Source organism: Notothenia coriiceps, unplaced genomic scaffold (assembly GCF_000735185.1).
Source record: "Notothenia coriiceps isolate Sejong01 unplaced genomic scaffold, NC01 NC01_scaffold00034308, whole genome shotgun sequence".
NCBI classification, from domain to species: Eukaryota; Metazoa; Chordata; class Actinopteri; order Perciformes; family Nototheniidae; genus Notothenia; species Notothenia coriiceps.
Window position 1 is genome coordinate 36,034 of NW_011367009.1, and position 13,463 is coordinate 49,496.

The 13,463-nt window shown below is 39.8% G+C and overlaps 1 long non-coding RNA gene across 1 annotated transcript; it reads right to left on the minus strand.

Moving 5' to 3' along the window:
* Positions 1-1,429: 1,429 nt before the first annotated feature.
* Positions 1,430-8,027, minus strand: LOC104962087 (uncharacterized). The gene is made up of 3 exons (XR_800169.1): positions 7,934-8,027; positions 4,406-4,407; positions 1,430-1,440 (listed from the first exon to the last, which is right to left on the minus strand). It is a non-coding gene; the product is annotated as an uncharacterized lncRNA (long non-coding RNA).
* Between the last annotated feature and the right edge of the window lie 5,436 nt (positions 8,028-13,463).

A 13,463-nucleotide genomic window follows, 5' to 3' on the forward strand; every position in this document is an offset into this window, starting at 1 on the left:
TAGAGGCATGTATTACTGTCCCAGCCTACTACACAGATGTGGTCATTGATCCGTGTTGCTTACATCTGTAGGAATGCATTTACTATATGCACCTTTAGAGGGCTTCTTGAGAGACACTGGATTTTCTAACATACAAGTCTATTGTTTTACAAAAAACACTATGGTAGAAAAAAAAAATTCCTCTCAATAATCTTTTGAAGAGTTTTGTTTCTAGGACGTAACCATAGAAATATTAAATTAATATCTGTACACTAGGATTGTAGGAGGAAATGCAGAATAAAATGTGTGCCAGATTGACACATAATCAGAGGTGGGAGAAGTACTCTTGTACTTAAGTAAGAGTATAAGTACCAGAGTGTAGGAATACTCTGTTTCAAGTAAAAGTCCTGCATTCAAAATGTTGTTCAAGTAAAAGCATTGGCATCAAAAATATACTTCAAGTACCAAAAATAAAAGTATTCATTGTGCAGATTGGTCCATTTCAGAATAATATATATGATATGTGGTATTATTGATAATTAAAGTGTCATCAAAGCTGGTAAAGGTGCAGCTAGTTTTAATGACTTTGTATATTGCACGGTAGCTTGTGAATTTACTCCAGGTGGAACTAAATTCTGATTGAAGTGTTGATTATATTTCAAATAATTAATCAGAATCTGCAAAGTAACTAAAGGTATTACATAATTGTAGTAGAAGACTAGAAGTACAAAGTAGCATAAAATGGAAATACTCAATTAAAGTACAAGTCCGTCCAAATGTTACTTAATTATGGTACAAGAAGTCTGTCTGTCCCTCATACTGTTCCACATGATAGATATATCCTGTCATTGTTATTCAATAAATGTTGATGCTATTGATGGAAATGTTTGTACAGATTTGCATTCCCCTACAGAATGGCACATGCTATTTATGTAAATGTTTCTTCATGGTTGAATGCACAAATTGTAAGTCGCTTTTGATAAAGGGTCCTAAATTAAATATAATGTACAGATTCATGGTCCCCTCAGAATGTGACGTACTATTGATGTAAATGCCACTTTCTCACAATTTGAGTTTTGAAATTGATGTTTGCATTTACATATTCCTAAAACTTCTCAAGCTCAACAAAGGTTGCATGGATTGAGATTTGCAAGCCAAAAACTAAAGGTAATATGCTCACCCTCCACCATATCCTCAGGATTTCTCTAAACTTCCCTTCTGGTAACATAAATGTTTGCTGCACAAACTAACATAACTGTGAATGTTGACTTGTATTCAAGCCAAGCAAGCTGGTGGGATTTCTCTTGTTCAAATGAGCCAGCGGGTCCATCTGTTATTTGAAAAGCTGCATATCCAAGCTGCGGTCCTATCAAAATATTGCAATGTGTTCAATCACTTTGGGAACTTCCAAACAGAGACGTGAGATGTAGGCTAGTGTGAGGGGAGAAACAAATGGCTCGCCTGGGGTGAGAGCAGCAGAAGGCTTTGCTTCTGAGCGCTCTGCTGGTACACGTGTCTGTAGAGAGGACTGCACAGTCACAGGCTGCAGTGTTTACAGAGCCTGGTGCACCTGAAGGTCACCAACAGCTACACAGACCACAGAGTTTATCCAGATCTTCTCACATTTACATAAGTGAAGACACCAGTGAAGTTAGAAATTACACATAAAGTGATACACACTGAGTCATCAATTATAAACACAGCCTGTGCATCATAATCACATTTTCAGAATCAGAAACAGGTTTATTGCCAAGCAGGTTTAAACATAACAAGATTTTCCTATATGTACAATGGAGCATGCATAAACACAGGAAGACACATTAAGCTGTAAAAAAGAAAAGGACCAAAAAAATAGAAGGATCATAAAAACGGTTAAAAAAACTATTAAGAAAGAATGTTTACAAGGCATATACAAGAAAAAGTATTAAACAAATGACAAATTACAACAACAACAAAAACATATGTGTAGTATATCAGATTTCAAAACCGTGCAGTTTTTTATTTTCTGAAGCCACATCTTTTGACATTTTGAGGTATTAACTTAATCATCCTCTAAATGATTCAGGGTTTTTTTCTATGTTTCCCAGAGAAGGATTGTTTGATGCTTTCAAGTACTCATAGAAAAGTTGGGCTAATAGTAATATTGAATGTTACCTTATTTTTGTACAGCTCATTGGAACTGGAAACCAAAAATCTCAAACTAATGGTGGCAGCACACGTGTACAATGTCTGTACAACATTTACATTTGGGAATTTATCTCATACTTGTTGAGACATTTGAGTCAGCACAAAATTGGAGCAACCTACCAATCAATAATATAGGCCAATAGCAGTCTGTGGTTAATACCTTACTTTCTACTCTGTAGCTGATGCACTAAAAATGACATCATGACATTTGCAGGAATAAAAATACCCCATGGACAATGGGTACAGCAGTTTAAAAGCATTTCTCAGCAATGAAAGTCCCAATAATTACAATAATGCTACAAACTGCAACGAAAACAAACATTTTCAGAAAAATAGTCAAGCAGAGAAAACAAGTAAAACAGTCATTATTTCAGAATATCCTCATTTTAAAATGCCTCACGCAATATATTTGTTATCGACAGTTCTTGCTCCTCCTGTCTGTCTGATTCTCGTCGAGTGTGGTTAAAGAGTGAGCTCGTAAAGTAAAGAAAGGAAAAAAGGTTTGCGAATACTCTGCAGGCTCAGTGCAAGCAGCTGGAGTTTGAGTGAATGAAGAAAGGGGGAGTGTTGTTCTAAGTGCTGGAAGTAAATCAGAGAATTCAATAAGTATCCAGCCACTTCTATTATTCAAGAGACACAAGGAACACAAAGAAAACAAAAGAGGAGTGTAGTGTGTGTGTGTGTGTGTGTGTGTGTGTGTGTGTGTGTGTGTGTGTGTGTGTGTGTGTGTGTGTGTGTGTGTGTGTGTGTGTGTGCTAATATAAACCCTTTATTAATCCTTTATAAGGGTAGTCTTATTGTAAAGTGGTACCGAATAGTCTATAAATGTTTTTATAACTACGGTTTTTACCAAGTTATTCTAATTTGAATGGAAGATTTGATTGTTCTCTCTCAGTGAAGAGAGTATTCAGGAGAGTGTGTGTCTGTACTTTAATATATTATCTTCCAGGTTGGAGTGTATGTCAGGCACATATGACAATTCACACTGTTGCAGGATGTAACACACAATCCAATTAAGGTGTATTGAAGAGTATGTGGGAAGCAGAACAATCTTGTCAACATATGAAATAATGATCTACACTCATGAGGGAAGAATAAGGAAAATGTAAAGCTCTGGATAGTAATAGTTTTCTAAATATCCTAAAGAGTGGGAAAACTGTTCAAGGGTGTTACTTCCAGTGCAGGATATGATCACCTTAATTTCATTGTCAATTTATAAACGTATGTGTTATTCATTTTGCTGCATACTTATCTAATTCCTCCATCCAACAGCGATGATCGCAGTAATCCTGAATAGCAAGCTCAAGCTGATCATTTTTTGCAGTAAGATCTTTTTTTATTTAAAAGAATAACGTCTGATGAGCTGTACAATGCAACTGTGGAAATACTGCATTAATTGTATACTGAATTAATTTTAATTTGATCCTACCGAAGGTACTGCTAGGGCCACAGTGCAGGCTTAACTTGGAATGACAGTAATAAAAGACTGAGGCTGGAATTTCAGGTCCAATGGGATGATATTAGATACTGACATCTGGCTGCTTGATCCATGAATGATGTCTCTGCACAGTCACTCCCACCACCAATGGCTTAATGGGTGAAGTACAAATAGAAAAAAGGCTTTTCAAAAAGAAAACATGATGAAATACATTCAGTGTTAAGCAATAGCTCACGACAGGCCGTGGTATATGCTCATTATATCACAGCTAAGGGGCGTGGTTCGGCCCGACTCTAATTTAAATAGTTTTTATTAGTAAATAATGATGTTCAAAATAAAATAGTCCCTCCGTTGCCTTCTGCACAAAACATAGTGCAAGGTGGTTGCTATGCAACAACACTAACAGCAAGCGAACATATTAGACAGAGAGCGTTGATCCATTATTTGGCTGTTTATTTACATTAATCTGTATGTTGCTGTTTATTGTGCAGCCACTGAAAAACTGTCCAGCATCAGTAGCATGGCTTACGTGGACACTTGTACAGGTTGAGGTTGTTCGAGGCTGTTGCTTGGCGTGGCGAGAATATTGCTCCACTTTCTCCGGTCCCCGAGATTGGGCTTCCAGTAGCTCTGGAGAGAGCTTTCGCACCTGTGGCCACTAACGGTCATAATTTCTCTGCTTTGTTTCAAGACCCGCATCAGAAAGCTTTTGAATGGTGCTACTTTTCCAGTTGGTCTACCTGCTCTTCACGTAGCTCTGCATGTCGTAGTTTAGGTGCTTTTTTTTCTGGAGATAGGAACTGCTCAATCCACTCCTACATACTATAGTAAGACCCCCCCGGAGGTCGAAGTTAATCTTAAATGTTTCCATTTTATGCTTTGTAAGTTTGTTTCGTAACGGAAGAAATTTAAATATATTTATAAAACTGACAAGTCAAATCAAGCAATCTGATTGGTCGATAGCGTTTTTGCGGACCTCTTTGATTACAGATTTGAAAACATCGTTGCTTGCTTTAAAAGTAGCACAATTCATTATGTTAAAACTTCAAAAGTATCTAGATATCCCTTCCCTAATGCCAAAGGAACTGCACACTGAATATGTTTTGCCGTTTGATGTCTATGTCTGGACCGCTGCGTAAAAAAGGAGGGCTTCTGCCCAGCTTCTGCCCCGTTACTTCTCCGCTGCTTTCTTGTTCCAGTACGAAAAGCAAAATGCAGGCAGTTTGCTTTTCAGCCCAACGGTATACTGTTTTTTTCAGACGCGGAGGGATACTGACTTGTTGTGAAAAGTAATTTACAATTCTACCCGTGGTATACGCTCAGTATATCACGGCTAAGAACCAATCAGATTGCTTGATTTGACTTGTCCGTTTTATAATTAAGTTTGTGTGTCACTTAATAAAGAATATAACTTTTCTAAGGTTTATTCAACAACCAGGAAGTATTCACAAGCAAGAACACAATTAAAGTGATATTAATTGTAAGTCAAACTAAAAGATGTGAGCAGTAATGCAACAAGCTGAAATCGATTTTATCCAAAAGAAATATGGCTTTAAATCCTTCATTCTAATTCTAAACTGACAGTTTCAGATTTACATCATCCCCCATGGGCAGTGGGAGCACAGTACATGAAAGCCCTTTGGTGTTATTCTGTGTTAGACCAAGAGAGAAAAACACTTCCTTGATCATGTACAGTTATTCACCAAGTGTTCCCGACAAGAGCACTCAAAGTAAAGATAACCAGCCCAACAAGTGTTCCAGGGAACAACTGAACATGTTTGTTAGGAACAATGACACTTGGGACAATGTCACACTGAAGAAGAATTTGTATTTTAAACAATTCTTAAATAAAGATCAGAACAGGTCTTTGCAAAATCCAATAGGGAAAACACATGTAACTAAAGTTAAACTCCACTTTCTCCTTGCTTATTACACTTTTACAGTACATCGCTTATATGATATAAATACATGTTTTTTTAAAGTAGAGGTATTAATATGTCCTAGCATAAAAAATCATTGCTAGGGTCCTTAAAGAAAACATAGTTATGGTAAGAAATTAGATCAGTTAACCATGTTTCCATACTGTAGGTGGATTTTGTATTCAACTTGTGTTGACATTCAATAAATGGTTTGTGAAAACAATGTTTTCTTGCTATAGGTTGGGGTTTTCTGACCTGGCTTGTATTAGTCTTGAATTAATCTGTGTTTTTACAAACACCTGAGGATCTGCTTACAGTAGTCCATGACACATAATGCCTGTCCTTGTTTGTCTACCCTCCCTCATTCTGTAAAGCGTCTTTGAGTTGTGAAAAGCGCTATATAAATAAAATGTATTATTATTATAAGTAATTGTTTAACATGTCAAAGAAAATGTTACAGTTTTGTGTAATTTTGTTCATAAGAAATGTAGGCCTACACCTCGCAATAAACATCCACTTGTTAAATTCATCAAGTAATTATATGTTCAGATTTAGATCATATTGTTTCTTTGCATTAACATTGTTGAAGGGGCAATTTCATAATAACATAACACTTTGTCTTCGCATAGAAAATCAAGGTGGCATGATTTAAAATATATTAAAAAAAACTGGTTGTAATTTCTGAAGGTATTAAAAACAGCTCACCAAATAAACACTTAACATTGTGACACATAAAAGACTGCCACAGAAGGACTTGTAATGGAAACCTAGAGAGCACAGCCTCAGGGCAACAGTGCGGTTAAAATAACTGCACCTGATTCACATTAGAATCTCGCTTGAATTGAGTGTTTTACGTAATAGATGCAAAACACATGCTAGCATAATTAGACATAGTTCTATTTTTAGACATAATTATCACATTAATAAAGTATTCATATTGCAATCACGTCAGATTTTATTTCGTAAATGCAGTCACATTATACCTTTCTGCCCTACATACATGTATAACTTTAAAACAGTTTGAAGAGGTTAAAACAGAGGAATATTTCTTGATCAAAGCAATGCATGTCACATGAACAGGAGAGCAGGCCATATCCACTATGACATAAACAGGCATTTACAGGATTCATGTGAATAGGGTAAGAGAGCTCCAGGCTGATACGGCTGAAGAGCCTGTCACTGTTTTCAACATATGCCTTCAGTGCCTGACGGCTATGATTTACAGTCAGTGAAAAATGGCATGTGAATATCATTTATTGAAAGCCTGCCGTATGCAATTGATCACAGGCTGCCAGCTCAACTTTTTTTACTTTACATACATTTCTATGGAAGCTCAAATAGCCCAACATGTGTGGCACGAGTTATAATTATGGATTCACGTTTTTATTTTCATGAAAAGACATAAACCAGTGGCCACGCACTGTTCAACGATGGATTGATAGTGACACTATTGAAGCCTAACTAATAGCTTTAATGGGTCGCAGTAGCTCAGTGTGTAGGGACTTTGCTTCGGAAAAAGATAGTCATTAGCCGCTGTACTTAGTTCCCAGCACTTAGTTCCCGGCACTTAGTACCCCCATGGAACTAAGAGCCGACCGTGTTCACACCGGAATAAGTTCCCTGAGGGAAGATTACGCAAATGAAGCCGCTGACGTCACTTCTTCTTCTTCTGCTTTGGGTTTACTGGCAGGCCGCAAACAACTTCACGCCGTATACTGCCACCCGAAGTCCCTGGCCGGAAGTCCCCGGAGTTGGGACAACGATTTACTCGTTCTTCCGAGTAAATCGCCAGAACGCCGACACCTCCTCATCACTCCGCCGCTCCCAAGTTATTCTCTCTCCGTTGGTGCGCGGGGCTAATGCTAATAATGCTAATGCCAGCAAATACAATGACGGCCTCAAAAATCGTTTCCGAGTTTTACGGGGCGTGGTTTGCAATTCGCCCAGCGAATCAGAAATTGGAACTTTATTCTCCCCAGGAAAGTAGGTACCACCTCTCTAGCATGCACTAAAAAGGGTGTAAAAGTTCTCATGAACTAAGTTCTCTTTTTGGTGTGAACGCAAAATCCCAGGAACTATCGGAACTAAACGGGAAAAGTAAGGGGAAAAGTACTCCGATGTGAAAGCGCCTATTGGTTCGAATGCCAGTGTGGACCATACAAAAAGATGGGTTGGTGTGGTAGCAGGAGGGGCCCATCCTGGGCCATGCAGAGGCATTGGACCCCTAACATGCAGCCCCTATACGGTGCGTCCACACGATTCCGTCGTGTTGAAGCTTGCCGCTGGGTGTGTCTGGCGCGCGACCAACAACCAATCACATTAATCTCCTGCCCCGGACACACAAGCACACGGTTTGATTGGCTAGCGCTTGTACTGGCATATGATTTGATTAGCTGGCGTTTCCGTCTACGCCTGAAAAGTTGAAATTTTCTCAACTTTCAGCACGAGCAACGGAGGCAAAGCGACGCGACGGAACTACAATGCAGTTCGGCAAAGCTTGACGTCACCCCATTCAAAGTGCTCCGTTGAAGCACGTGACGGAACCGTGTGGACGTTAGGTTATTGACACCTTCCCATTTAAAATTTAGCAATGTGAGTTTTTCAGCCTTTATGTACTGTATGTCCTGTTTGCATGTGTGTATACTGAACATCCTTACATAGGGGAAACTGAATTTCGCCTTGTGGGATCAATAAAGTGTGTCTTCTTCTTCTTCTTCTTTGTGTACTTTTGTTCCACTACATATATTTAATACCTTTAGTGACTTTACAAATTTAGATTAATGCTGTGATATATAATAAACCCTTACATTTACAAGCTGCCCTGCAGTATACAAGGTCATTAAAGTTAGCTGCACTTTTACCAGCTTTGATAACACTTTGTGCATCAATAATTATAATCAAAACATATTTTGATGTGAATACTTTTCTACATTTTGATTGCAGGACTTTTACTTGTGTCAGTCTGAGTATTCCTATTTCCTACACACTGGTATTTTACTTAAGTACAAGATCTGAGTACCACCTTCCAGCACACAGAAGCTTGTGTTTTTCTATCTGATCTCTCAGCCGTCTCCATATTGCCACGGTAGTAAAATGCTCCTTCATCGTGTCAACTATAAATGTGTGTCTGTGTGAGTGATGCTTTCGGTAGCTATGGAAACCTATCGTAATGCCCCCTCCCCCCACTCGCTGCCTATGTCTCTCTCCCTCCCACCCTCCCTTTCTCCATCCACACCAAAGCTCTTTCGGTTACTTTGCGCATGTACGGCCAGTCAAAGCGAGCATTGCATCGACTCCAAGATGGCGAAAACACGTCTGGCTTGTCTCCTGACTCTCCTCTCAACTCACTGTAAGTACAAAAACCACGCTAACTATATAACTTATTAAACCATTTACTCTTCCAGGAACATGTCCGGCAAATGTTGTTTACTTCTGGCTCTGTTTGCTCGATATTTTCCACCAGCGACAGGCAGAAAATAGCCTGAGAAGTAACCCTATCTGGACGCAACTAACGTTAAACTCAAACTGACAGCAGGACCTGTTTATTCGACGTTAAGTAAATATAGTTACAAATAGTATTAACGAAAATTCGAAAGAGTCACCCTTTTAATACATTACTGTCAACATGGCCGTTCACTTTTACAGGACGAGTTCTATTTTTAAGCGACTATTGTTGCAGAGGCTTTCTCTCACTCATGTTTTAATGGGAGTAGTGAGGCTCATGTAAAGTGTATGGATGTTGCCACACATTAGCTTAGCATGACTAACTGAGACAACTGTTTAGCTTCAATTAGCGGCATGTTTAGAGACTGGGCAAACCACCACGTCGTCCTCAAAAGTTTTAACCTCTGAAGTTTGACTTTGTCAATTAAATACGGCAGCTTGGTACTCCGTGTTGTTAACTATTTAACGTGGGGTTTGGAGCCGCGGTGATGGCAGAGATGTAGAAAGTAGTGATGCGAGATAACGGTTTTTCCTGCGGCGGAATAAAGCAGGCTGTCCGCGGGAGGAGTCAGCCAGCCGTGCAGCGAGGGTCCTCTGCCCCCTCCCGCCGCTGTGGACCCGTTCAAACCGCACCGAGCTGAGCTGCTGGGCACCAAAAGCCTGCGGACTAATCAATTATTTTCAGTATCCCACCATTAAAGACCCCTTAACCTCTGCCATCAGTCCTGAAGGTGGAAGCGATAAACACCTGTAAGATTGTAGCAGTTCATTTTTTGAACACGTGAGCCGAAAATATCAAGTTAGCCAAGCCTATAGGTGTTTTGATGTTAAATGGATGAATAGCAAAGTTATACAACTATTTAGGCAACAAATTGTATATGAAACTAACAAAAGAACACATATGAACTTCTCCGATTTAAATCACACTTGTAGAAAAGCAAAAAGCCACTTGTTGCTGTTATGTAGCGATTTTTTGTTTGACAAATCAAGATTGTTACTCCTTTTTGCTCTTTGCTTCGAGCCTGGCTATTACAGTAAAGCTATAGGCCTACATATTTTATCTCTGCCACTTGTTGTGGCAAGTACTGAAGTACTGAAGTACTGCTTAAATGTGGGAAATCACTTTGAAAAATACTAAAGATCATAACTGGGGCATGAGATGTGGTTGGACTGGCCTATGCGTTTTAAAATGTAAGATGATAGTATGTTTAATTGTGTAACCAATGTTTTTGAGAAACATTTTACCCTTAAAAATGTTACTAAATGCATTTGAGAACTCCGTACTCTTTTCCTGTGTATGCATGCATAACTGGGCTTTTGTGCGTGGATTTGTTTCTCTCGTTTTCAATTGGAGGTAGCAAGGTGTGAGAGGACAGGAATTCAGATCAAAGAGCAGTACATACACACATCTTCCTGTTATCTCTCACGTGTGTCAATTGGCTTATTCTCTTAACTTTAATTAGGTATAGCAGTTTGTTTGAAATCTGTTGCTGTACCTCCAACTGTCCCTCATGACGCACCTCCAAGCTTTGTGCAGGTTTATATTTTTCAAGCGATACATTTCAAAGTCAGTCCTTTTAATGATGTGACATGGTGTTGTAGCAGCACAATTGCCATTTTCGGGGGGTTGGGGGGGTTAGTGAACTGGCGAAGATTTAAGAATTTCTTTTGTCTTGCCTGGACAGGGCTTAGCCATGTGGCCGACTGGCTGCCAGCCAATGCCGACACTTTCTTTAGAAACAGGAGGAATCTGGCATAACTAAACCTTCCCACAAGCCCATTTTATAAATTGCTACTTTGTGCTGACTGTGATAAAAATGTGTACTTGTAAAAGCTCTGCTCCAAATTCAGCTTTTGTTTGTTCACAAAAGCAAGTAATACATTCAGAGGAAGTGTGCGATTTGCTTCTTATTCTGTAGGTCAAACTCTTGTGTTGTTGTTACTGCGTCTGAGAGATGTGCTTCTTATTTTCAATTCATGATATTCTTTGGTAGCCATCATCTAAATGGCCAGCCATTTTAGGTGAAGGCTGCACCCAGCCCAACTGAACAGAGCTGCAGATATCAGCCCTGTCATCTGTCGGCCGAGTGAAGAGGAGAGCAAGACTTCACAATCTGATCTAATGGAATGCATTGACATTTTCCATTGTTGGCTTCACCTGAGCCATTTCACTTAGAATATTCCAAAGAAAGTTGTCTGCACTTAGCGAGCCGGAACCCTCCTGCCAAGCTATATGGGAGCATGGAAGATGCTCAGAGTGGATAAGCACTGCGCAGCTATTAACTTTGAGATCCATGCTCCCATACGAAACACCTTTGGACATACATTTCAGACCTTAAATTGCTGCATTTTTTTGTATTATGTGGGCCAACAACATACAACTTTATCATTTTTATCACAATGAATACCTGAAAAACAGACTTATTACATTCAGCCTTGATTTGTCAGCTTTTCACACTTGCTGAAGTGTGTAAATTGATTTTGCTTCCTTGACAATTGACATTTTTATGACCTGGCATTATCTCTGTTTTCACTCATGGCTGTCAGCTCTCTTTATCCTAATGGATAAGATAATGCTAAGAGCTGTCTGCTACAGTGTTGTTGAGCCTCCCCTGTGTTTCTGCTGATAAGTCATTTCCTCACTTCAGAGCTTTGAACATCCGCTAACCCACACATCACTGAGGAGCTCAGTGGGTTGACGTTACCCGGCAGACTTTTTACAACATTTTTCTAAATCTGCATTTCTGGTATTGTTTTGCATGTGTGACATAACTGATTGGTATGGCAGGAGTCGGTGTGCCCCCAGATAACAGCAGATAGTGGCTCCTCTAGGAGGTGCATGTTGTCAGATGTTTCCCTCCCCGCTCAAAGCTTGTGAGCAAATGTTTGGAGCACTGGTTGAATGGCATCTATGGCCCCTGTGGGCGAGTCACATACAGTCTGACATTTTACTGAAGAGACAGTAAATGGCAGAGTAAAACAGAGAAAGACAAGCGAAGAAAGAGTCCATTGCTGCTGAGAATTTGTTTGTTACAAGTCAGGAGTTCTTCCCTTGAGGCACCTCTGAGTGAGCGATGTCAGGGGCGAAACACACATTTTATCATATCTGTCATTTTGGTCTCAGTTTAGATATGACAGCAGGAAGGAATTTGACAGTTATGGGCTTGTTGGTGCTTATCAGAATCAAAATAAGGGTTTTTGCCCAATACCCTGATTTGCTTTGGTACTGTATAAAGCGGTGCATACATAAACACAGTAAATATAAAACTATTATAAAAAGTATTATACAAGAAATATCCATTTACAAACAAAAGATCTGCCAGAATTGTGCAAAATAAACTGGAAATTGCGACACGCCTTACTAAGAGTTGTGTAATTATTTGTACAAAACCACACCCTTTTTGTAATATACTTTTTCAACCACAGCAGTCAGCCATGTGGATGTGTGCAACAACAGTCCCTCATGGGATAAAGTCCGAGTGGCACATAGCCCTTACTGTGGAATGACCTGAAACAGCTGAGCAGTGAGGAGTGGGTGGTGGTGTTTTGAGCAGTGTGTAGGCGTAACCAAAAATATCTGCTGCGTCCCTCCCAAACCTGAGTTAGCAAATGCAACATTCCAAATAGAAAACACATGGAGGCAGAAGCTTCCTCATCGTATGCACACTGACTAACAATCAGAACCACCTGTTTTCCTGAGAGATAAAAGAGACCCCTGTTGATGAGCTGGCTGAGGTCAGAGCAGAAAGGGGGGAGTTGTGAAGAAAGCTGAGCACTGTTGCTGGTCATAGGCTCAGAAAACAGACTGGGTGTGATGAGACATCTCCTGAGACACAAATCCATTTCAAGTTGACACAAAGAAGGATTCACCCTGTCCTTCTTTTATAAATGCATTTGCTCACAGTTAGCTACAGCAGATTTTGAAGTTGGAAGGCAAACACCCACCAACGTGCTCACGTTCCAGAAATGGCAATGGCATGTGCGTGCTTCAAATGTCAATAAGACTACCATGTGAAAGAACCGTTGGTCATAAACTAGAAGCAGCCTGCAGGCAGTAAAAACTGGACAGAAGCTCTGTATGAAAATACAACACAGGTCTGTGTGTGAAAAAGGAATGTTTCTCGTAGTGAAAAGAGAGGGATTCATGAGAAAAATAAGTGAATTGTTGTCCTGTTTAGGGTAATGAGCGTTTGGGAAATGATTGCCCTTCCTAAAAAGATGGCTAAAGTGGTTGTTTGTTTTGACAAGACATCATTACATTCGAAGTTTAGGCTACTCTAGATCAACAGGATAATCTCCAAAATGCCTGTGTACTGGCTGCCTGAGCTCAGGGCTGCACAAAAGAGGTTTCCTGTGTGATGATCTCTATCTGTGGTCACATGGTCCCTGGAGGGAGGAAGCATAACGGTCCTCTGCTCGTGTGTTCACTAGATACTGACGGAGTACATCAATAGGTCAAAAGAGTCTGCCATCGATCAAACATTGGGATGCTGTCA